Genomic DNA, 23,528 nt, shown 5'->3' on the forward strand with positions numbered 1-23,528 from the left:
AAAAACATCCAAATTATAGCAGTAGATATATTAGTCCGTTCTTACACTACTGTGAAGAAATACCCGAAACTGGGAAATTTATAAAGGAAAGAGGTTTAATTGACAAAAAAAAAAAAAAAAAAAAAAAAAAAAAATCTGTGTTTTTACACACATGCTGGGCTCTTTTGACTTGGCTGCACAAAATGCCTGCCTCAGGAGAGACTAGCATGGGTGCAAATACAATAAAGGAAGGGATACAAAGGGGAAGGAGGAGAAAATTTATGTGTGAGACAGGCATGGAAATAGCCACTCATAAGTTTCCAAATTGGAATGTTGTCGTCATTAGGGCTAATGTGGTTTTAAAATTCTACTTCAGCCTCATAGTTGATGGCAGAGAATTGTCCTCCTAATGGGTGATGGAGTGAGAGCCCAGTGAAGGAGCTGACTTTGAATTCTGTCCTGCATGACTGGAAGTGGTTAGTTCAGATAAGAAAAGACTTTTTAAAGACTGAGATTGCTAATTACCACTCTCCCTCATTCTATCCTCTCTCCTCTCCAGCAGCCTTCCCGCTGCTCCTCTTACTCCCAAGCATGTGGCACTAGGAGAGGCTTCCTGTGGCTGTGCACAGGCTGTCCCTTGTACAGCGGCCCAGCTGACGGGGCAGAGTGAGGCTGATAGGCAAACCACACTCTGCCGGCCACACTCTTAAGCCCAGGCCTGGCTTGTCTGCTCAGAAGAAGGAGCGCCTTTTCTTGATTCACTGATGGGCTGACAGCTGCCCCGGGGCCCTTGCATTTGCTGTTTCTCTCTACCTGCCTCTGCCTCGGAGGCTTTCCTTCGAGACCTTCCCCTTCATTCAGTTCTCTGCTCAGTCTCTCCACCTCTCAGAAAGCTTTGCTGCCCATCCTGTCCTAAACTGACAGCCCCTCACCTTGCCTCACTCTCTGCCTCCACACCCTGCTTTATTTTCTTCATTATTTTCATGATCTGAGTTTGTGTAATATGTGCTGTAATAGACAGCTACTCATTTCTTTCTTTCCTTCGGAAATATATGTTCTATGAGGGCAAGGCCTTTGCTTGCTGCTCCATCTCCAGCATCTAGCAGAGTGCCTGGCACATAGTAGGCACTTAGTAAACATTTGTGGAATTATTAAAAGATCCCCTTCACTGCAAGCTTTCTAAGCCCAGAGTTAGGCTCAGCTCACACTATGTGTATTGACCTTGCTGGCAGAATCTTCTCTAATTAACTGACCTCCACAACCCAGAAATGCTAAACCAAAAATAGAAAACACAAAAGCTGTTGGCTGTGAACCTCAGTGACTAGGGCAGTGGTTTCTGCACTTCAGAATCAATCACTTGGATGGGGACCTTACAAACACAACAAAAATGATGTGTGCTGTATCCCCTGTCCCCACTCCTCTGAGTCTCTGGAATGAGGCATGTTGATTTGCTGGACTAGTAATTTATCCAGAAAGAAACAACATATAACATGGGCTATTATGATAGAAAAGGGTTTCAGTGCTTTGATTTGAATGTTAAAGGTCAATTCTAACAAAGTAGTTTGTATCAAAAAGAATTCCTCAAATCTCTTCTATTAATAGCATCAGTTAGCACCGCTGCAGCTCAGCAGAGTCTGTTTAGGATTCTGTCTCACCATGTTTTCACCTTAACTGAAATAGAAGCAAAAGTCAGTGCAGATATAGGGGCATACAGGTATCAAACATTTACACTCTTTGCCTGTGGGACTTTTGGAACTTTTGGAACTTAACAGATCCTTCTCCTGAAAGCGTTATTTGAAAATGCTTAGAATTTTGGGGGTGGGGGGAAGCCATAAGAGCTTTTAAGACCACTGCACACTAATTTTTGACCCACTGGTGAGAGTGCAGCTGCAGAGAGAAACTCTAGTTTACACAGGGGCCCATGCCTACTCCTGGCACTAACACTTGGGATGGCCCATCTCACTGGCACACACATAGTCCCATGGCTGGCCCTGTTTGGGAAGAAAAACAGAAAGAGCAGCCAGGCCTCGGGGCTGCGCCGGGTTTGTTGCAGGCCTTCTCCACACGCCCTCCCTTGAACCTGGCGGCTCCTGTAGGTGCCAAGTGACCTGACAGCCTCCCAGGGAGTGTGGAGTCTAGCCCAGTGCTGGCTGCAGACACTCAGGAAGGAAAAGAGCTCTGGGAAATGTGGGTACATGAGAGGTGGAGGAAGACTGGAGTTCAGCATCAATAACCAATGGGTGGAAGTTGAATTTCGAATGGCATCCCGCTTGATTGAGGCTGGATTTCATTTCACCTAATGTGCTCAATAAGATACTTAGGAAAATATAGTCTTGTATTTTTAAGAGAGGTGGTTAGATATCTGTGTATGATGACACAGGAAGGTTGCACTTAGTGGTAGTTCCCGGGGAAAGAACAATTTATGCCTTATTGCCTCACCTTTTCAGGCGGCTTTTATTGCAAATGTAATGCTTCCTCTCATTTGCATTCAGTGTATTTTCTTCCGTGACAGAGCCCGTGATTAAATTATTTAGCCCTGAGTGCAAAACCTATGTCTGGATGTATTTTATCCTTCCATCCCTTTCCACAAATTCAGGGCTCCCCTAACCCTGTCCCAGGAGGACCTCCTTACTGCTAATCCTGTGCCCATGGTGGCAGCCAGTAACATTCCCACACTTTCTGCACATCATGTGGAAAAGTATTTGTATTACAGAGCTTGAAATTGCTACCTGAGAGCTGTATACATCAGAAAGGATTTTCTTTCCATGTGTGTAAGGAGTCCTGTGCTTGTTTCCTCCTGTGACAGCTGGGGAAGAATTGACTATGGTGGTTACCCTTGATACTTTCTCCTCTTCTCCTCTTGAATGAATCATTGCCTAGAATTGTGCCATACAGGGATCTGTGACAGCCTAGCAGTGGACCCTGGGGTGAAATGGGAAAGGAGGACCTTTGGGGGCCCTTTTGCCCATTTCCTCAGCCCAGAGAATTGAAGAGTCTTGCTCAAGGTCACGCAGCTAGGCTTCTGACTCCCAGCCCAGTGCTTTCCCTGAGGCTTCACAGGGTGCACAGTTAGAGGTGGTTGAAAGAGCCCCAGCTTTGAATCAGATGGCCTGGGCTTGAAGTCTAACTTTGTCATAGACCAGCTGTGTGACTTTGGGCAAGTTGTTTAACCTCTCTGATCTGTAAAGAGAAACCATAATGCTTTCCTGCAAGGTTGTTGTGAAGATTGATGTACAGAAAGTGCCAGACAGGCTGGGCAGGGTGGCTCATGCCTATAATCCCAGCACTTTGGGAGGCCAAGGTGGGCGGATGACTTGACACCAGGAGTTTGGGACCAGCTTGTTCAACATGGTGAAACCCTGTCTCTGCTAAAAATACAAAAATTAACCAGGTGGTGGCACTTGCTTGTAGTCCCAGCTACTTGGGAGTCTGAGAATCACTTGAACCTGGGAGGTGGAAGTTGCAGTGAGCTGAGATGATGCCACTGCACTCCAGCCTGGGCAGCAGGGCGACACTGTCTCAAAAGGTCTCAAAAAGAAAGAAAAAGTGCCAAAGAATAGGTGTTAATAAAAGCCATTTCTATGCTGCCTTTACTCAATAATATCCAGCCAGGATGTCATAAAACACTGGCTTTAACAGGGTACAACTTTCAATGGTGTTTATTTTTGAATAGGGATCCTTGAAAATGAAAAGCCATTGAGATTTAAAGGGATGAATTTTAGTAATGGGGTGGATATAATCCAGTTACAGCTCTACCTGAAGGTGCTGGGAGGAAGCTCCTGTGGCAGAACACAAAAGAGACAAGAGGCAAGCAGTCAGCCTCAAGCGTGGAGGGTGGCCATATCTAATGGGAAACATGGAGTGCATAGCAACCAGAAACTCAAAGTTGAGATGCATGCTTGGTCTCAATAAATGACATCAGGGTGGTCTGTGAGGAGGTGATGGGGCTTCAGAACCTGATCTCATATTCAGGACCTGGAGAAGCTGGAGCAGAGGACAGACAGACAAATTCAAACATGCAGTCAACTATTTCCGTGCTGCCCTTTTAAGTCTAGCAAGAATACCTTTTGTATGTTGAAATGTCAGTTGCCTTTTCTTATTTTCATAAGAGGGTGTTGTTTATTTTTTTAAATAAAGAATTTTTTGCCAGGCGCGGTGGCTCATGCCTGTAATCCCAGCACTTTGGGAGGCCGAGGCGGGCGGATCACTTGAGGTCAGGAGTTCCAGACCAACCTGGCCAACTTGGTGATATCTCATCTTTACTAAAAATAGAAAAATTAGCCAGGTGTGGTGGCGTGCACCTGTAATCCTAGCTACTTGGGAGGCTGAGGCACGAGACTCGCTTGAACGCAGGAGGTGGAGGTTGCAGTGAGCCGAGATCATGCCACTGCACTGCAGACTGGGTGACAGAGGGAGACTCTGTCTCAAAAAAAAAAAAGAATTTTTAGGGGGAAAAAGCTAATAAACTCTAAGTCCATTGATAATATTCTAGTTTATCCTCCAATTATTCTTAATATACCTACAGATGTTTCATAAAATTGTAATCCATGTGTGAATTCTATCTTATGTTCTGTTTTAAATGTAGATAGTTCCATGAGATAACATTGTATACGTCCTTTACATTTTTAATACCTTTAGGATGTTTAATACAGATCACATTATAGTTCTCCATTGGAGGTATTCGGGATGCTAAGAATTTATCATGATTATCAATTACATTATTATGATAATATCTTTGGATTTTTTTTTCTTTCAGGTTGTTTTCTTGACCTAAATTCTCCCAAATAGAATTACGAGATCAAATATATGGACAGTTTGGTGGCTCCTGTTATAATTAACAAATTTCTTTTTGGGGGGGAAGAAAAAAGACTGAGATGTTTCTCCTTACTGCATTGTCAACTCAAAGCCAGAGTAGGTCTCATACTCCCTATTCCATAAAGATTCATCAGATATGCATGGACCTCTGCCCTGGACCCTGGATACACACACTATCTGTGTGCATCAAGGTTATAGCAAGGCCTGCCTTGAGGCAGAGGCAAGCATCCGTGCTGGGCAAGCTGACTCATGCTGGCCTCAGCCCAAGGCTGACCTCAGCCCTAGAAAGAAGGCAGAGAGGAACTGCTGCTTCTCTTTCTGCTTGGAAAACGTGTGCCTTGTATAGTAGTAGAGGGGAGCGGATATAGAATTGAACTGGGAAAGGAATTTTCTTTGTGTAGTATTAGCGATTACTGAATATACTGTTAGTTTTTTTTTTTATGGTAAAAGACTCTATTTAGTTCAGACGTATAGATAATCAGATTTGGAGATAACAATTTTGCTCTATTTTGCCATTCCAAAGGAAAGCAAATAAGTCAATCACAATTTTTGTGCAGCAGTAACCTCATCCCACTAGTTTATAAGTTCCATGAGGGCAGGGCCCTGTCCTGTTGCGCTATCGTTCTATCCCCAGCACCTGGTACAGCGTATGGTGTGTGTGCAATACATATTTGTTAAGTTAATAAATGAATGAATGTATTCCTAGAAATAGGAAACTTCCAATAAATGAAACAACCTAGTTCTTTCTCTCCAGGGGACTTTCAATCCAAGCTATACATACAGCTGTTTAAAACATAGTTGGCCCAGCGTGGTGGCTCATGCCTGTAATCCCAGCACTTTGGGAGGCCGAGGCGGGCGGATCACGAGGTCAGGAGATCAAGACCATCCTGGCTAACACGGTGAAACCCTGTCTCTACTAAAAATACAAAAAAAACTAGCCGGGCGTGGTGGCGGGCGCCTGTAGTCCCAGCAACTTGGGAGGCTGAGGCAGGAAAATGGCGTGAACCTGGGAAGCGGAGCTTGCAGTGAGCTGAGATCGTGCCACGGCGCTCCAGCCTGGGCGACAGGGCGAGACTCCGTCTCCAAAAAAAAAAAAAAGCATAGTTACACAGTCGATAACCACCTTTTCTTTTTCTCTTTTCTTTTTTTTTCTTTTTTTTTTTTTTAAGACGGAGTCTTGCTCTGTTGCCCAGGCTTGAGTACAGTGGCGTGATCTCGGCTCACTGAATGCTCTGCCTTCCGGGTTCACGCCTTTCTCCTGCCTCAGCCTCCTGCGTAGCTGGGACTACAGGTGCCCACCACCGTGCCCGGCTGATTTTTTTGTATTTTTAGTAGAGTCGGGGTTTCACCATGTTAGCCAGGATGGTCTCGATCTCCTGACCTCGTGATCCACCCGCCTTGGCCTCCCCAAGTGCTGGGATTACAGGTGTGAGCCACCACGCTCGGCCTGACAACCCAACTTTTAACAGACTGTTAAAGTGAACATCAGCCACTTGAACAAAATTAAGCCCATGAATTCTCTTTTGACATGAAACTTAATCAATATTTTCTGGGAAATTACAGGATTGTTTTTTGAATTCAGCTGGTGCACTTGTCCCAGCTGAAGGAATGGAGACCTGATGAGTCAGTGATGCATCCAGGGCTCTATCTCCAAATGGTCTTCCATGAATTAATCATTAGATAGCAGGAATTGCTCCACCCATGTTAACTTTCCATTTTCAAGATTATGTTTCATGTAACAAAATAATTTTTCTTCTAAAAATTCTCTTAAAATATGAAACTGTTGTATGAATAGGATGTATTTCCATTTCTAACTGGTTATTGTTAGTGTGTAGAGAAGCTGTTAGTTTTTGATATGTATCATGTATCGAGCCATTTTTTCAAATTCTTTCATTTTTTCTTGATTGAATCTCTTGGTTTTCTAATTATACTCTCATATCATTTTTTAACACACTGCTGGATTTAGTTTGCTAATATTTTATTCAAAATTGTTTACTTCTATCTTTTTAAAATTTAATTTATTTTAATTATAGAAAGTAGAGATGGAGTTTTGCTATGTTGCTCAGGCTGGTCTTGAACTCCTGGGCTCAAGCAGTCCTCCCACTTCAGCCTCCCAAAGTGCTGGGATTAAAGGTATGAGCCACGGCGCCCGGCCTACTTTGATCTTTATAAGTAAGATTGTTTTACCATTTTTGTGTTATGTATTTTGTGGTAGGTTTTGATATTAAGAACATGGCAAAATCATACAGTGAACTAAAGAGTTTTCTGTCTTTTTCCATGGTCTGGAATGGTTCAAGGAGCATAGGAATGATCACATAGCGCTTATCAAGAATTGTAGTGTTCTGGCCGGGCGCGGTGGCTCAAGCCTGTAATCCCAGCACTTTGGGAGGCCGAGACGGGCGGATCACGAGGTCAGGAGATCGAGACCGTCCTGGCTAACACGGTGAAACCCCATCTCTACTAAAACTACAAAAAACTAGCCAGGCGAGGTGGCGGGCACCTGTAATCCCAGCTACTCGGGAGGCTGAGGCGGGAGAATGGCGTAAACCCGGGAAGCGGAGCTTGCAGTGAGCTGAGATCTGGCCACTGCACTCCAGCCTGGGTGACAGAGCGAGACTCCATCTCAAAAAAAAAAAAAAAAAAAAAAAAAAAAGAATTGTAGTGTTCTGTAACATTAGGAAATATATCAACACCATCTAGAATATTGCCAACTGATAATGTCATTATGGCAATAGATGAAAAATAAAACAAAATTAAGTAGATTTTCAAATAAAAATCCCAAGTATAAGAACAGAAGAAAACTACCAAAACCTGTTAAAGACTATGAATTACAATCAGCAACATCATATGATGGCATGAAAAATTAAAGCTAGTGCCATTAAAATCAAGGACAAAGCTGGAATATCCACATTCACCACTATTATTCAATATCTTCTCTTTGCTTTAACTAATGTAATAAGACTTCCTTTCCATAAATTTAACAACTGGTGTAATTTTTGGAAAAAAGGATAAACTTTTTGCATTATACCTGGAAAATGTAAAAGACTTCACTAAAAGCAATGAGAACAATTAGAGATTTCAGCCCAATTGCTGAATACAAGATAAATATGCCCAAATTGTTAGCTTTCTTTTATATTAGCAATTGTCTAAATAGATATGGTGGGAAATAACACATTTACAATAGTGACAGAATTATAAAATAACTTAGAACAAATTCAATGATAAAGGTACAAGAATTGTATTAAAAGAAAACTTTAATATCTTATTGAAGAACCTAATAAATAGAACATTACACCATATTCACGGATAGAGAGATTTAATACATACATATCAATTCTTAAATTAACAAACACATTTAATGAAATCCAAGTCAAGACATGCAGATATATTTTCTTTGGACCTGGACAAATGATTTAAGTGTTTGTATGGAATAAAAATATGCAAAGGTTTATTGGACAAATTTAGAAGAGTAGTGAGGGAGCTCCTGCCTTACTGGAGAGAGAATAACACTTACTATAAAGCTACTAAAATCAAAACAATATAATTGCAACTCAACTGCAATAGAATCCAGAGACAGACTGATTGCATTTGAGAACTTGTATCATTGATGTAGTCTGGATATTCATTCCCATATTTGATCCCAATATTGCAGACGAGGCCTACTGGGAGATGTTTTGGGTCACAGGGGCAGATCCCTTATGAACGGTTTGATACTGTCTTCACAGTAATGAGTGAGTTCTTGCTCTGTTAGTTCTTGTAAGAAATGATTGTTAGAAAGAAGCTGGCCCCTACTCCTTCTCTCTTGCTTTCTGTCTCGCCGTGTGATATCTGCACATATTGGCTCCCCTTCGCTTGCCACCATGAGCGAAAGCTTCCTGAAGCCCTTGCCAGAAGTATATGCTGGCGCCATGCTTCTTGTAGAGCCTGCAGAACTGTGAGCCAAATAAATCTCTTTTCTTCATAGATTATCAAGCCTCAGGTATTCCTTTATAGCAACACAAATGGGCTAAGACAATCATGAAGTTTGTATTTCAATTAAGTGGAAAAGGATGTTTGTTAAATGCTGTTGGCATAATTAGCTGTTTGTATGAATATTTAGAAGAGTAAGGTCCAGAGTGAGATTGCTTGGGCTCACATCTCAGTTTTGTATCTTCGTAGCTTGAGAGTAGGTATATAATCTCAGTTTGCTGGAGACTTAGTCCACAGCAAGTGGACTAACAAACAGGCTTTCCTGTTGCTGGTGAGAGTTTGACCTGCCACAATCCTTGGGAAAGTTAAATCAGTAGATAAATCAATAAAATTAAACTTGCACTTTCCTTTTGAGCCAGCAGTTCCACTTTTGAAAATCCAGAAATAAAAAATTCCAACAATTAAAGGGTAGATGCATAAAGAAATTTCTTGCAATTTTTGTTGTTGTTGTTGTGTACCTTTTTTTTTGTAGACCACATGCTCAGGAAAAAAACCCACAAAATAATCTGAAGGGTTTTTGGTTTTGTTTTTTGAGATGTAGTTTTGTTCTTGTTGCCCAGGCTGGAGTGCAATGGCATGATCTCAGCTCACTGCAACCTCGGCTTCCTGGGTTCAAGCAATTCTCCTGCCTCAGCCTCCCGAGTAGCTGGGGATTACAGGTGCATGCCACCATGCCCAGCTAATTTTTGTATTGAAGGGTTCTTAAATAAGGAAATGGATGAACAAGTTATGGAATATTATATAACTCTACTAAATAATAAATTACATGTATATTTGTGGTGACCTTGAGTGACAAAAACCAGTTCCAGAATAGTGACATAACAGTTAACATTTATTGAGCAATTACACCATGCTAAGTCATTTAGATGTGATGTCCTTGTAAAACACTGTTGCAAGGGTTCTCTGTCAACCTTCTCTGCATCCTCCTCCTGGGTATACCCTGGGCTTTGGCTTTCTCTGCTTTGTTTTATCTGTCTTCCAGAAATGTACTGTCCATTGGTTGCTTTCTCTTCTGTTCTCTTTGATGTTGTAATTTTATCCACCCCTACCACTTTTAAAAATATCAGAAATATCTACACAGTGATGGTGTCTGGAGCAACAGGGGGCAAATGTGTATGTTCGGTTCACTCTCTTGAGCCAGAAGGCTTTAATTTCATGTTGTTAAATAAGAAACAGGGAAAAACAGCCCTACATATGCATGCATTAATTTATATAGATTTGTATGAGGGAAGAGGAAGATATCAGAGGTAAATATGAGAGTTAACATTTGATTTGACACTAGGAAACCTATTGTCCTAGAGTGGAAAGCCCTGATGATTTTGTAAATGACATTGCTTCACTTACAATTATGGATAAAACCTGAATCAACAGGCACTCTGTCTTTTGTCGTCATACTACTTTGTCAGTTTTGAATTATATACTCACAAAGGAGGCAGAGCCCCATAACTGCTAAAAACAAGTTATCTTAATTAAGGCATTCAAGCCAGATGAAGTCTTTTAACATCCCAATAGCTCAGACTAAATCATATTGTTTTAGGACTTGTCAGCTAGGGCTGCCATAACAAGGTACCATAGACTGGGTGGCTTAAACAACTGATATTTATTTTCTCACAGTTCTAGGGCCTAGAAGTCCCAGATCAAAGTCTGGTTGGATTGGTTTCCAAGGAGGGTTCTCTCCCTGGCTTGCAGACAGCTGCCTTTTCACATGGCAGACAGAGGGAGCTCTGGGGTCTTTTCCTCATCTTATAAGAGCACCAGCTCTACTGCGTCAGAGCCCTACGCATATGGCCTCATTTAACCTTTATCACTTCCTCACAAGCTCTATTTTCAAATACAGCCACATGGGGATTAGAGCTTCATCATAGGAATTTTGTGGGGTACATCATTCAGTCCGTAGCAACTATTCCTCAGATTTTATTTTAAATTTTAAAAGACCTATCAAAAAAAGCCTGTAAGAAAAGGAAAAATAAGTTACATTTACGTACACCTTGGTGAAATTTAAATATACTGAAAGCATAAGGAGATAGAGTTTTAAAATCTCCTCTAAACATGTATATGTTTGTAAAATTATTTTTGTTGCTTTTCTGCTATCCAGTGGAATAAGCTCATTAAAAGTCAGTGGAGCAGCATGCCCCGTTATCAGCACACTAAACCACAGGATTAACGAATATTCTAGCAAAAGCAATCACATTTATTAATGTCCCCATGGAGCTGTGGTCTGAAACAAAAAACTTAACCATAATAATTTGGTATCCATTAATCAAATAAATGAATTCTTCCATCTACTATTCCTAGTCTATTTCAAATTTCCTGATAATAAAAGGGGGGGAAGGGAAAAGAAATAGTTTTGTTTATTTTTAAAAAGAATAACATTGGGAAAAGAATAAACCCAAAGGAGTGTAAACAATTAATTTACATTAGTTGGTAACTCACGATTTTGGCAAAACCACATGCAAGGAGCTAATGAACCCGTTGACTCCACTGATAACCACATTCTGCAGTTGGAGGAGGTAGTAGGAATTTAGAATCAAAATGATTGCCTGGAATGGCCGACAGGGGCACATGAAGACAGATGGTAAATAAAGGGGAAGGTTTTTTCCATTCATTCACCCAATATAATTATCTCCTTTTTACCAGTGCTAGGTGCTTTTCAAAAATGATCTCATTTAATCCTCTCACTAACCCTTACAGATGAAGAAATCGGATGAGAGGGAGAGGAGAGGAGGGAGGGCTGGGTTGGGGGGAAGGGAGAAAAAGAGAGGGACACACACACACACACACAGAGAGAGAGAGAGAGAGAGAGAGAGAGAGAGAGAGAGAGAGACTGACTTGACCAAAGGAACACAGCTTGCAAGTTGGGGAGCAGAGTCAGAAATGCAGAGCAATCTGACTTCAAAACCTCTATTCTCTATTCCCTGTCACACTGTAGGTGGACTGTTGTTTATACCTGCAATTATTTGCTTAATCTCTGTATCCCTTCTTAGAGAGTAAGAGGGCAGAGGCTATGTCTGTCTTGTTGATTCTTGTGTCCATCATTTCACTCCGCAGACTCCTCTCAGTGGTCTCTGTTGGGAGCAGGACACTTCCTGTTACATTTACTTCCCATTTGGTGCAACCTGCTAAGGATTTATTCATTTCACCTCAGCCAGGCCGCTGGTGCCTGTTCTCAGATTGCCTGGTCTCCTGCCTCCACCCCTTCCCTTTAAACCATCTTCCATGCAGCAGCCAGTGGTCTTCTAACATGAAAATCAGATAATTTTGACCTTAGAATAAACTGCAAAACTTTACCATAGCCTCCATGCCCTATTCCAACCCCTGCCCCCACATCTGCCCTGAAGACTCTGACCTCCCCATCACTACTCCCTGGCTCTAGCCACAAAGGCTCCCTCATGCTTCTCTCTCTGAGCTCTGTTCTACCTGAGAGCCTTTCCACCAGCTGCTTCCTTTGCTCTCTTCATTTTCTTTAATTATTCAAGAGAAATACATGCACAAGGAAGCACATATAAGAGAATTTATTGTAGCAATGCTTGTAATAAAACAGTTGAAAACAACCTTATGTCTTGTATCAGTAGGAGGGCCCTAGACACTTTGGGGTGTATTCTCTGTACCTGGGAATATTATGCAGCAGTTAAAAAGACCAAGATAGGCCAGGGACTGTGGCTCACATCTGTAATCCCAGCACTTTGAGAAGCTGAGGCAAGATGATCCCTTGAGGCCAGAAGTTTGAGACCAGCCTGGGCAACATAGCAAGACGCATCCCTACAAAAAAAAACTTAAAAATTAGCTGAATGTGGTGGCATGCGCCTGTAGTCCTAGCTACTGGGGATGCTGAGATGAGGACTGCTTGAGCTCAGGACTTTGAGACTGCAGTGAGCTATGATTGCACTACTACACTCCAGCCTGGGTGACAGAGCGAGACTCCATCTCTAAAACAAACAAAAAAGACCAAGATATGCACTGATGGAGTATAAATTGGCACAGCTCCTGTGGAAGGCAGTTTGGCAAAATCTATCCAAATTAGCTATTCAAATACCCTTTGATGGTGCAGTTTCCTTTTGGGGACTTTATGCTGCAGACGTATTTACATACATGGAAAGTAACATAGGCACGAGGTTCTTTATTATAGCACTGATTGTAATAGTAAACATTGGAAACAAACCAAGACAGGGGTCTGGTTAAATTATAGTATAGCCATCAGGGGAATACAATGCCTCTGTAAAAAGGACAAAGATGCTGAAAGATGTGGAAAGGCACTTCAAGCTGCAGAACAGTGCGATAAAACATGCATAAATTGTGTGCAGAATGGGGAAAAATAACCTATATTCATATTTGATGGAAATGCATGACGAATAATTATTTGTCATAAGAAACAAATGATGGTGGTTACCTAGGAAACCAGTATGAGAACTGTGTAGACAAGGAACAGGAATGGGGAGGGAAACTTTTCATTGCACATCTTTTTATTCTTCTTCTGGTTTTAACCATATAAATGTATTACCCCCCATGCATACAGTGAGGAAGAGGTGGATCTGCATATACTAACATGAAAAGGTCTGCAAGACATATTGCTCAGAAAAGCAAGTAGCAGAACAGTGTGCACATGCTCAATCTATGTCTAGAAAACAAGGGGATGGGCTCAGAAGAAGGGCTTGAGAGGGGTCCTGAAATGGTGGGGGTAGGATGGCCAAGAGGGACTTTCCCTTTAGCTGCATGGTTCATTTTTTTTCCCCCAAGAAGAATGTAGTATGCACTACTTGTTAATCACTTATTAAAAAAAGGAATAAAAAAGCTTTCTGGGGTTGGTATTGTCTGGCGATGACCAGATCAAGGTTCAGATCAACTCCCAGATTCTGGGAGTTGGTGACTGAAATGGAATGAAAGTGAGGTTGGAGTTCAGGATGTACAAGAAATGTTCCACCAGGCTGTTACCTAGATGTACACAGATGTTCAAAAGCCCCAGTGTGATGCTGGGAGCTGAGGTAAGACACTGAGGGGCAGCTCTGAAGGCTACAAATAATGAGGGGGAGCCTCTAGAATTCTTTATCAACTGAGGCAGCTCTATGACTTCTAGAAGGGATGGCTGGAGGTTCTAGAGCTGATCTGCATGGCAGGAGAGAGGACTTTTATCTGATAGTGCAAGACAAATAGTCCAGACTTGGACTGTCCAGTATAGTGGCCACTGGCTACATGCAGCTATTAAGCATTTAAATTTTACTAGTGCAACTGAAAAACTTAATTTTTAATTAAATTTAATCTAAATAGCTACATGTTTAATTATGTTTCTCATAGTCTCAGATCTAAACTGAAGTGCCTGAGGAACTGGGACTGGTAATAAGGGGTGTGGAAGAATAAGTGGTCTCCACTAGAAATGCCCAAAGGTTGCAGAGCGACCTTTGGATCCTAGGAGAGTGCCAGGATCCTATTGACATAACACGAGGAAAAGTGCTCCTGGGACAGACTGAATATATGAGGCAGAAGTGCTCCTGGGACAGACTGAATATATGTGGAGACAAGGATCTGACGTTTCCATTATTGCAGAAAGTTCAGTTAGACAGTGCAGGTCTAGCCACATGCTGCCGTTGAGCCCTTGAAATGTGGTTAGTCTGAACTGAGATGTGCTGTGAGTATAAATAAATATACAGTGGATTACAAAGACTTGGTATAAAAAGAGTGTAAAATATCTCAATAATTTTTAATACTGATTAGAAGTTGAAATGTTTTAGATATAGTGTATCTATATATTTTATTTATATTATGACTGTTTCTACTTTTTAAAATATAGCTACCAGAAAACTTAAAATTATGTATGTGGCTCACGTTATATTCCTTTTGGACAGAGTTGATCTAAAAAAGTACAGGGAAAAGGTTGAGAGGGGCATCAGGTCAAAGCAGGGCTGAGGTTTATGAGTTTAAAAGGCATTTTGGAAATGATGGCCTCACATTTATACATTCTGGTCCCAGGTGGTATTTGGTCTTATCTCAGCTTGATGGGGAGAACTGTCATGGGCTCTGCCAAGGGACTAGGGTTCCAGCCCAGAAGGTGGTAGTACGGGCCTGGCCAGGTAGAGCGGTGGAGGAGTGATGCAGAGGGCCTTGTTATGAGGATAGTTCAGGACTTTCCCTGGATCTCTTTTCCCTCATTAAAATGTACTTCTCCCTCTGGTCTTAACTTGGCTAATAATACCTTAACATTTTAACCCTTTTTATAGTAAAGTTTGGCCTGATTAAGACAAGCCCTTCTCTTAAATGCATGAAAAGGTGCTTAACTTATAATAAGAGAAACATAAAGCAAATATAAGGACATACCATTCTTCACCTAGCAGATTGGCCAAGATTTAAAAAAGAAAAAAAAATCAGGTTCAAACGATGTGGGGCAAGGTATGGGAAAACAAGGGGTTGGGAATTTGATTGGCACAACCTTTATGGAAGACAAATTGGCAGTGTCTGTGACAACTTCAATTGTGTATATCCTCTGACTCAATCCCAGTATTTATCCTACAGTATACACAGTGCAAAATGATATATGTAAAAGGGCATCCATTGCAGTAGTGTTTACAAAAGTAAGAGACTGGAGTCAACTTAAATGTTAATTTATAGAGACTGATTAAATAAATTATGGGTATCATTTCAATCAAATTATAAAATAATATAACTTTAATAGCAGACAGCTGCTAACAATAATAAGCCAGGTCTCTGTGCAGATGTAGAAGGATCTCTAAATTATTGGTAAGTTTAGAAACAGAAAAAGCAAGTAACAACCATGTATGTAGCACACTGCCATTTCTGTGGGGGCAAAAAACTCAATATATTTGCCGACTTATATGTTTGCAAATGTATCAATTTTTTTTGAAGGATGTATTCAGGAACGGTGGTAACTTCAAAGAAGGGCAAATGCATTGTAGGGAGAAGGCCGACTCTATCACTGTATACTTATTTTGTACCTTTTTAATTTTATGATATAAATGTATTACCAACCGAATAAAATAAGACGTTTTAAAACTTCTCTTTATGTATGAATTTCCTCTTATCACAGCTCCATGAGGTGTCTTTGCCTGCACTTCACGATACAGCTCTTCCTGTTGCTGCAACTGTTTTTGCCTGCTAGAGACTCAGAATTACTCTCTTTCCACTTAGTAACTGAAAAAAAAAAATGTATTCATTTATATGATTGTCAACTATAGTATCTGGATTTACCAGTTTTAGGTTTGAAGAATTATTTTCCCTCTACTTTGTCTTTTTTTTCATACTTAAATGTTTATCATTAAGTTCATGAAAGTTTTTTTCTAAAATATTTACATTTAAAAAGCACATTTCGGCCGGGCATGGTGGCTCACGCCTGTAATCCCAGCTACTTGGGAGGCTGATGAAGGCAGGAGAATCACTTGAACCTAGGGCAGGCGGAGCCAGGGGGAGGCGGAGGTTGCCGTGAGCCGACATCGCGCCATTGCACTCCAGCATCACCCAAAAAAAAAAAAAAAAAAAAAAAAAAAAAAAAAAAAAAAAAAGCAGAAAAGCACATTTCTCTTACTCTTTGACATTCTCTTGTAATATACATTTCAGTTACAAAAACTTGAAAGACAACCAAGTGCAGTGTGCCCTCTAGTGGTTAAAGAAAATGATTTACAATCCACCTCTCCTGAGCCAAATACACAGATCAAATGTAATTTTTCAAAGTCTAGATTCAGTTATGTGGATAACTTAATTGGTTATTTCAGTGTGGCTTTTGTCCTCATATGAAACCATGGCATATGAAAAAAATTGTTCATCTTGTAAAATAATCATTTTTCTCTATTTGCAAAAACAAAAAAGTATTGACCTATTTGTCTGTTTGTTGAATAAAAAATATATTAAAATAGACGAAAGAATGGGGAGTGAAAAGTAAATTTCCTCCCACCCCTGACCCTCAGAAGCTAAAGATGCCTTCCCTAGTGGCAAGCACAGTTGCCAGTTTTTAAAGAAATATATTGTGTATATGCATAAACAAATACACATTATATTAGCTATCTACCGTGATGTAGCAGATTACCCAGAACTTAGTGGCTCAAAACAAAAAACATTTATTATCTCACATTTTCCGTGGGTGAGGAATGCAGCAGCTTAGCTAGGCCCCCAGCGCTGGGGCTTTCCCAAGGATGTAGTCAAGCTGTCAACTGGTGCTGCAGTCAGCTCATGTCTCAGCTCGGGAGGATCTGCTGTCAGGCTCACTCAGGGGGTTCTTGACAGGATTTAGTTCCTCACACGTTGTTGGGCCAAGGGCCTCATTTCTTCAGTGGCTTTTGGCCTGAGGCTTCCCTCAGTTTCTTGTTACACTGTCCTCTCCATAGGACACCTCACAGCATGACAGTTGGCTTCATCAAGTGAATAAAAGAGAAGAGCCAGAAAAGGCAAGCAAGACTAGAAGCCAAAGTTTCTTGGTAATCTAATTTCGGAAGTGATATCCTATCACATTTGCTGTGTTCTGTTTGTTAGAAGCAAATTCCTGGGTTGAACCATACTCAAGGGGAGAGGATTAAATACGGGCATGGATACTAGGAGCAGGAGATCACTGGGGGCCATCTTAGAAGCTGCCTGCCACATAGTTGTGTAAGATATATCTATAGATGCCCTAAAAAAAAAAAAGGTTCTGTACTTGCTTTTGTCATGTGATAGCGTATCTTGGAGCAATTTCTAAGTCAGTACAGAAAGAGCTCCCTCATTCTTCTAACAGTGGCATGGCATTTCAGCCCCACCTCTACACAGAGCATTCTTCGGGCATGCCATACCAAACCTTCTTAAAAGTCCCATGTTGATGGATATTAAGGGCATTTTTGGTCTTTTGCTGCACACCTTCTTTACCTGTGTGAGAGTGCATCTAGAAGGTAAATTCCTACAAGTAGAATTGCTGGGTTAAAGGGTATGAGCACTTCACATTTTGATAGTTATGGCCAAATAGACATTCAAGGGAGGTTGTACCAATTTATTTTCCAACTATGAAGTATAAGAATTGTCTTATACCCACAGCTTCTTGAAGCATTTTCCCACAAGTTTTAATGAAAAAGAAAAAGAGAAATCACAGGAGAAAAACTAAAATTCAAAGTCCAGTAAACCGGACAAATTGGAGTAATTAATTCTTATTAACCAGAAATGGAACAAAGCTCTGATATCTGCATAATTTTGATCTGGACTTATCAGGGTATTTTCCTAGTTCAATATACAAATGAGAGGAGGGACCCTTTAGTTTAGGCACAAGTATGCCTGGTGATCTCTTGTGGCTCCTGTCCCTACACTCTTAGATAATGTTTCCCCCCTGAGAGTTGTGTGGCTTGCTTTCTTAACAGCATTCAATAGATAGCATATCAGATTCCAACTTCATCTGGAGGATATGCCACTAATAGATAGTGATATGGTTTGGCTTTGTGTCCCCACCCAAATCTCATCTCCAACTGTAATGCCCAAGTGTTGAGGGAGGGACCTGGTGGGAGGTGACTGGATTATGGGGAAGGTTTTCCCCATGCTGTTCTCATGATGGTGTGGGAGTTCTCACAAGAGCTGATGGTTTTAGAAGTGTTTGGAAATTCCCCCTTTGCAGCATTAATCTTTCACCTGGTGCCATGTAAGTTGTGCCTGCTTCCCCTTCTGCCATGATTGTAAGTTTCCTGAGGCCTCCCCAGCCATGTGGAACTATGAGTCAATTAAACCTCTTTCCTTTATAAATTGCCCAGTGTCAGGGAAGTTATTTATAGCAGTGTGAAAACGAACTAAAACAGATAGCAAAGCAAGTTTACACCGATTAATTACTTACTTTTGAAAGTTTACAACTGTGGCCACTTTTGACTGTTTTTTTTTAAACTGATGTTTCAGTCACTAGAAAACAGAGAATGTTGGGGTAAAAGAAGTCTTATAACTCACACTTAGCTTAAATGCTGCAGCTTTTCCCCAAATTCTGGAATCCTTTCTACAATCAGTCAGCGTCTATGTGTTTTCACACACAAATACTCATTTCATTAAGGTAGATTGTTCCCTTGTTAAACAAGGAAAAAGCTTTAGAGTTTAAAAAATTATTTTGTACATTGGGTTGAAATAAAAAATCTGTTGCTTTGTGTCTCTTTCCAAAGCTTTCTTCTCTAAGTGGTCACAAGGAAAAAGTCTTTGTTCCTTGTCAACAGCTCCCATAGCTTCCTCAGGTCTGCTCTTCTCCAGGAGGAGTATTTTTTCTTTTTTCGAGACAGGGTCTTGCTCTGTTGCCCAGGCTGGAATGCGGTGCTGTGATCATAGCTCACTGCAGCCTCAGACTCCTGGGCTTAAGTAATCCAGGAGGACGATTTAAATTGGCATCATTCCTCTTTCCCAAAAAATAATTTTAAGATACACCACGACCGGGCATGGTGGTTCACGCCTGTAATCCCAGCACTTTGGGAGGCCAAGGCGGGCGGATCACAAGGTCAGGAGATCAAGACCATCCTGGCTAACAAGGTGAAACCGCAGATCTACTAAAAATACAAAAAATTAGCCGGGCGTGGTGGTGGGCTCCTGTAGTCCCAGCTACTGGGGAGACTGAGGCAGGAGAATGGCGTGAACCCGGGAGGTGGAGCTTGCAGTGAGCCAAGATCGCACCACTGCACTCCAGCCTGGGCGACAGAGCAAGACTCTGACTCAAAAAACAAAACAAAACAAAACAAATGAACCACAACACTAATTCCTCTCCTCTGAAGATACTGAAATGGGAAAAGTTCCCTTGTCCCCCTTGCAGGGCGTGTGACGGGGGAGTGGCTCATTTCTTCAGTGCCCCGCTGCTCAGATCTCTAGGGCAGCATACAGACATGCAGGTTGTGGGGCTCTAACCCCATGGGAATGTCTAGGGGTGAATGTTTACAGCTCCTGAAGTCCCAATGTGCTACCCTGTGCTTTTTTAGTTTTGCCGCCTGTAGGTGGCTTGTGTTAACCAGTTCAATTAGACCCTCTACCTTGTTGCAAGGACAGAGGACTCTTTGTATCCTGGGTTCTTGTCTTGGTGTACCAGAATAATCGGATCACGTCTGGGCTTGGAGAATGAGTGCAAGGTTTTATTCAGTGGAGGCAGCTCTCCGCAGAAGGGGGAAGTTATAAGGGGAATGGAGTGGGAAGGTATTCCCTGGAGTCAGGCTGGTCTGTGGCCTGGGCTCTCCTCCCGTTGCCCCAGCCAAACTCCAGGCCGTTCTGCTTCTGCCAGTTGGTGGCATGCCGCTTCATGTCCGTGCGTTCCTCTCAAAGTCCAGCCGCCTGTGTGTTCCTCAGCTGATGTGCTTCTCTTGACATCCAGCTGCCTATGTGCCTTCCTGCTAGGGTCTTGGGGTTTTATAGGCACAGGATGGGGGAATGGTGGGGCCAAGGTGAGGTGGTCGTGGGAAATGCAACATTTGGACAGGAAAACAAAAATGCCTGTCCTCACCTAGGTCTGTGAGTACAGGTCCCGGGGATAGAGCCCTCACCAGGAACCTGCCCTTCCCTTCCCAGCACTTCCCTGCCCCTCTTCCATATCAATATTTCTGGGCCACTCCACCTGCTGCCCTAGCAGGGATCCACTAGGCGAAGTCAGCTGGGCGCCTGAGTCCAGTGGGGACTTGGAGAACTTTTATGTCTAGCTGGAGGATTGTATATGCACCAATAAGCATTCTGTATCTAGCTCAGGGTTTGTGGATGCACCAATCAGCACTCTGTATCTAGCTAATCTGGTGGGGACTTGGAGAACTTTTATGTCTAGCTAAAGGATTGTAAATGCACCAATCAGTACTCTGTGTCTAGCTCAAGGTTTGTAAACACACCAGTCAGCACTCTGTGTCTAGCTCAAGGTTTGTAAATGCACCCATCACTGCTCTGTATCTAGCTAATCTGGTGGGGACTTGGAGAACTTTTATGTCTCCCTCAAAGTTTATAAACACACCAGTCAGCACCCTGTCAAAACGGACCAATCAGCTCTCTGTAAAATGGGCCAATCAGCAGGATGTGGGTGGGGTCAGATAAGGGAATAAAACCTGGCTGTTGGAGCCAGCAGTAGCAACCCAGTTGGGTCGCCTTCCAGGGTGTGGAGCCTTTGTTCTTTTGCTCTTCGCAATAAATCTTGCTGCTGCTCACTCTTTGGGTCCACGTTGCCTACATGAGCTGTAACACTCCCCGTGGAGACCACGAATGCACAGGGATGGACGGACAACTCTGGACACACCACCCTTATGAACTGTAACACTAACCGCGAAGGTCTGCAGTTTCACGCCTGAAGCCAGTGAGACTACCAACCTACCAGAAGGAAGAAACCCCAGACACACTATGTTTAAGAACTGACACTAACCGTGAGGGTCCACAGCTTCATTCTTAAAGTAAGTGAGACCAAGAACCCACCAATTCCAGACACAGTTGCACAACAATGTGAATGTATTTAAAGCCACTGAACTGTACACTTAAAATTGCTAAAATGGTACATTTTAAGTTACATAAATTATCACAATGAGAAATTATAATGGCATATCAATCACAGCAGCATCTCCAAACATTTGAAAAGTAGTTGCATATGTATCTGAAATCTGTTATTCATACAATCGGACAGTTTTGCCCCACCGTTGAAATCTTCACTTATTCCACAGTGAGCTTCTGAGGGTCATTTGGACTTTCTTTGAGCACAACTGATGAGACCAAAAATGAGCGGTTAGCCACAGCTGGACTATTCAGAACCTTATCCTAAGAATTTGGAATTCGATTTCAGAAACTTACTGTTAGTCTCTGTGTAGGGGTAAAGGTGAGGTAATATGGTTGGGAGTTATAGGGCAGTCATCTTTTTCCATGTTCATTTTTTATTCAACAAATACTTATTTTTTGTCTACTCTGTGCTAGGCATTGTGCAAGGTGCTGGGATTCAGTGGCATCCCTGACCTCCTGAAACAGAGCAAGCCTGACTGTAGAGAGATCTCTAAAGTTATTTCTCATATTTTTGTTAGACCTGATATTTTGCACACTGTTTTCTAGTAAATGAACAACACAGTATGCCATGATTTTTAAAAACTACATTTAACTTCCTCTCTATTTTTTTAGCACGTTTTTCAGCACCAGGACAAGCGTAATTGCTCAAGGAAAGCTTGGTTGACAACAACAGGAAATTATTGTCTGAATTGTAACAAATGTGGCAGGAGCACCAAGATCACTGTGTGTTCACAGAAAATGTACCAAAGGTGGGTGTTTTGTTTACCAGTGGCAGCAGCGACACCACGTGGCAAAATAGTAAATGATGTCTGTAATTTCTATGCCTGCCTGCATAGAAATTACTCAATTCTTGAAGAGCAAAAAAAAAAAAAGCAAAAATTGGGCATGAGACGGGATCTGTATTATTTCACAATTGGTACTTGAAGGGAGACTTTTAAGTCTGTTTCAAATTAGCATAATTGGAATTTTCTTAAAGTGAGGTAACACTATGCTAAGGTCTTCATCCTGCCCCAGAGGTGAAATCTTGAGAGCTGGACAGACACTCCCAGTGGTTCTAGAGTATCCTTCATTAGGTCTTTCCTTACTTCTCCCAAACCAATCTTCTCCTGTGTTTCCATAAAACTGTTTTTGGTGCTGATTTCATTCATTAACAAATATTCATTGAGTACCTGCATGGTGCTTACTCTGTTCTAGGCATTGCAGATGCAGCAGTGAACAAATCAAACTAAAATTTCAGCCTGTACTTCTTAGAATCTTGTTGTGATACATCTATCTCTTTTATTCCCTGCAAGCCGTTTGACAACAGGGACCTGTCTTATCACATCCTCACTGGAACCACACCTTCTACCCATTGAATTCCCCAGTAACAATTTCAGAACTAAATTGATTAAAGATGACTATATTTACTAGGACCATTCCCAACTCAGTTCTCTGGTGGGATCAAAGCTGTGTCCTTTCAGCCAGAGACAAAATAAAAAAACAGAAACTTCATTATAGATCCCACGGTAAAGTGAATAATGGCCCTCCAAAGATGTCCACACCCTAATCCCCAGAACCTGCAAATATATTGCCTTACATGGCAAAGGGACTTTGCAGCTGTGATTAAGTTAAGGCTCTTGAGATGGAAGATTATCCTGGATTGTCATAGTAGAGCCAATGTAATCACAAGGGTCCTTATAAGAGGGAGGGAGCAGAGGTGGAGAAGAGATAAGGGTGGAGGCAAGCGTCAGAGAGAAGATACTGATGGAGGAGAAGGCCACAGACCAAGGAATGCAGGTGAATTCTAGAATCCGGGAAGGGGAAAGAAAAGGATTCTTCTTCAGAGACTCCAAAATGAACACAGGCCTGGTGGTACATTTTATGTTTCTGACCCCCAGAGCTGTAAGATAATACATCTGTGTTGCTATAAGCCACTAACTTTGTGATAATTTGCTACGGCAGCAATAGGAAACTATACAGATTTCTACCTGTCCTCCTCCTAATCTGTGTTCCACACTGCCCATTTTCACTGGTGTGCAGAGTGGGACATTTCTACTTTGTTCCCTTATTTTCCCAAGTCATGGAGATGTCCTGGTTTGTCTTGACAAAAGCCTCTAACAATGTTCCTCTAACAGGGCTGTCTGACTGTCTAACAGGGCATTCTTTGGTGTATCCTCACAGTCCCTGAGTTTTCTTAAGAGAATTTTAAATTCTATTCAGTTCCACAGTTAGCTAAAAAATATATATATTTTATATATATATATATATATATAAATATAAAATTCAATGTACAACTCAAAAAGTTATCCTCATCCTCATAGAAATACTAAAAGCATCTCATTAGAGTCAGGAACGAGATG

General features: G+C 41.7%; 1 long non-coding RNA gene across 1 annotated transcript in view; it reads left to right on the forward strand.

Annotated features, from left to right (window-relative positions):
* Nucleotides 1-23,528, forward strand: part of LOC108535880 (uncharacterized) — a 40,257-nt gene that overhangs the window by 9,772 nt on the left and 6,957 nt on the right. Inside the window, exon 3 of the long non-coding RNA XR_001887349.1 lies at nt 21,802-21,938. This is a non-coding gene — a long non-coding RNA (uncharacterized LOC108535880). The remainder of the gene's footprint in view (nt 1-21,801; nt 21,939-23,528) is intronic.

The sequence above is a fragment of the Rhinopithecus bieti genome, unplaced genomic scaffold (genome assembly GCF_001698545.2).
Source record: "Rhinopithecus bieti isolate Rb0 unplaced genomic scaffold, ASM169854v2 scaffold_12642, whole genome shotgun sequence".
Taxonomy (NCBI): domain Eukaryota; kingdom Metazoa; phylum Chordata; class Mammalia; order Primates; family Cercopithecidae; genus Rhinopithecus; species Rhinopithecus bieti.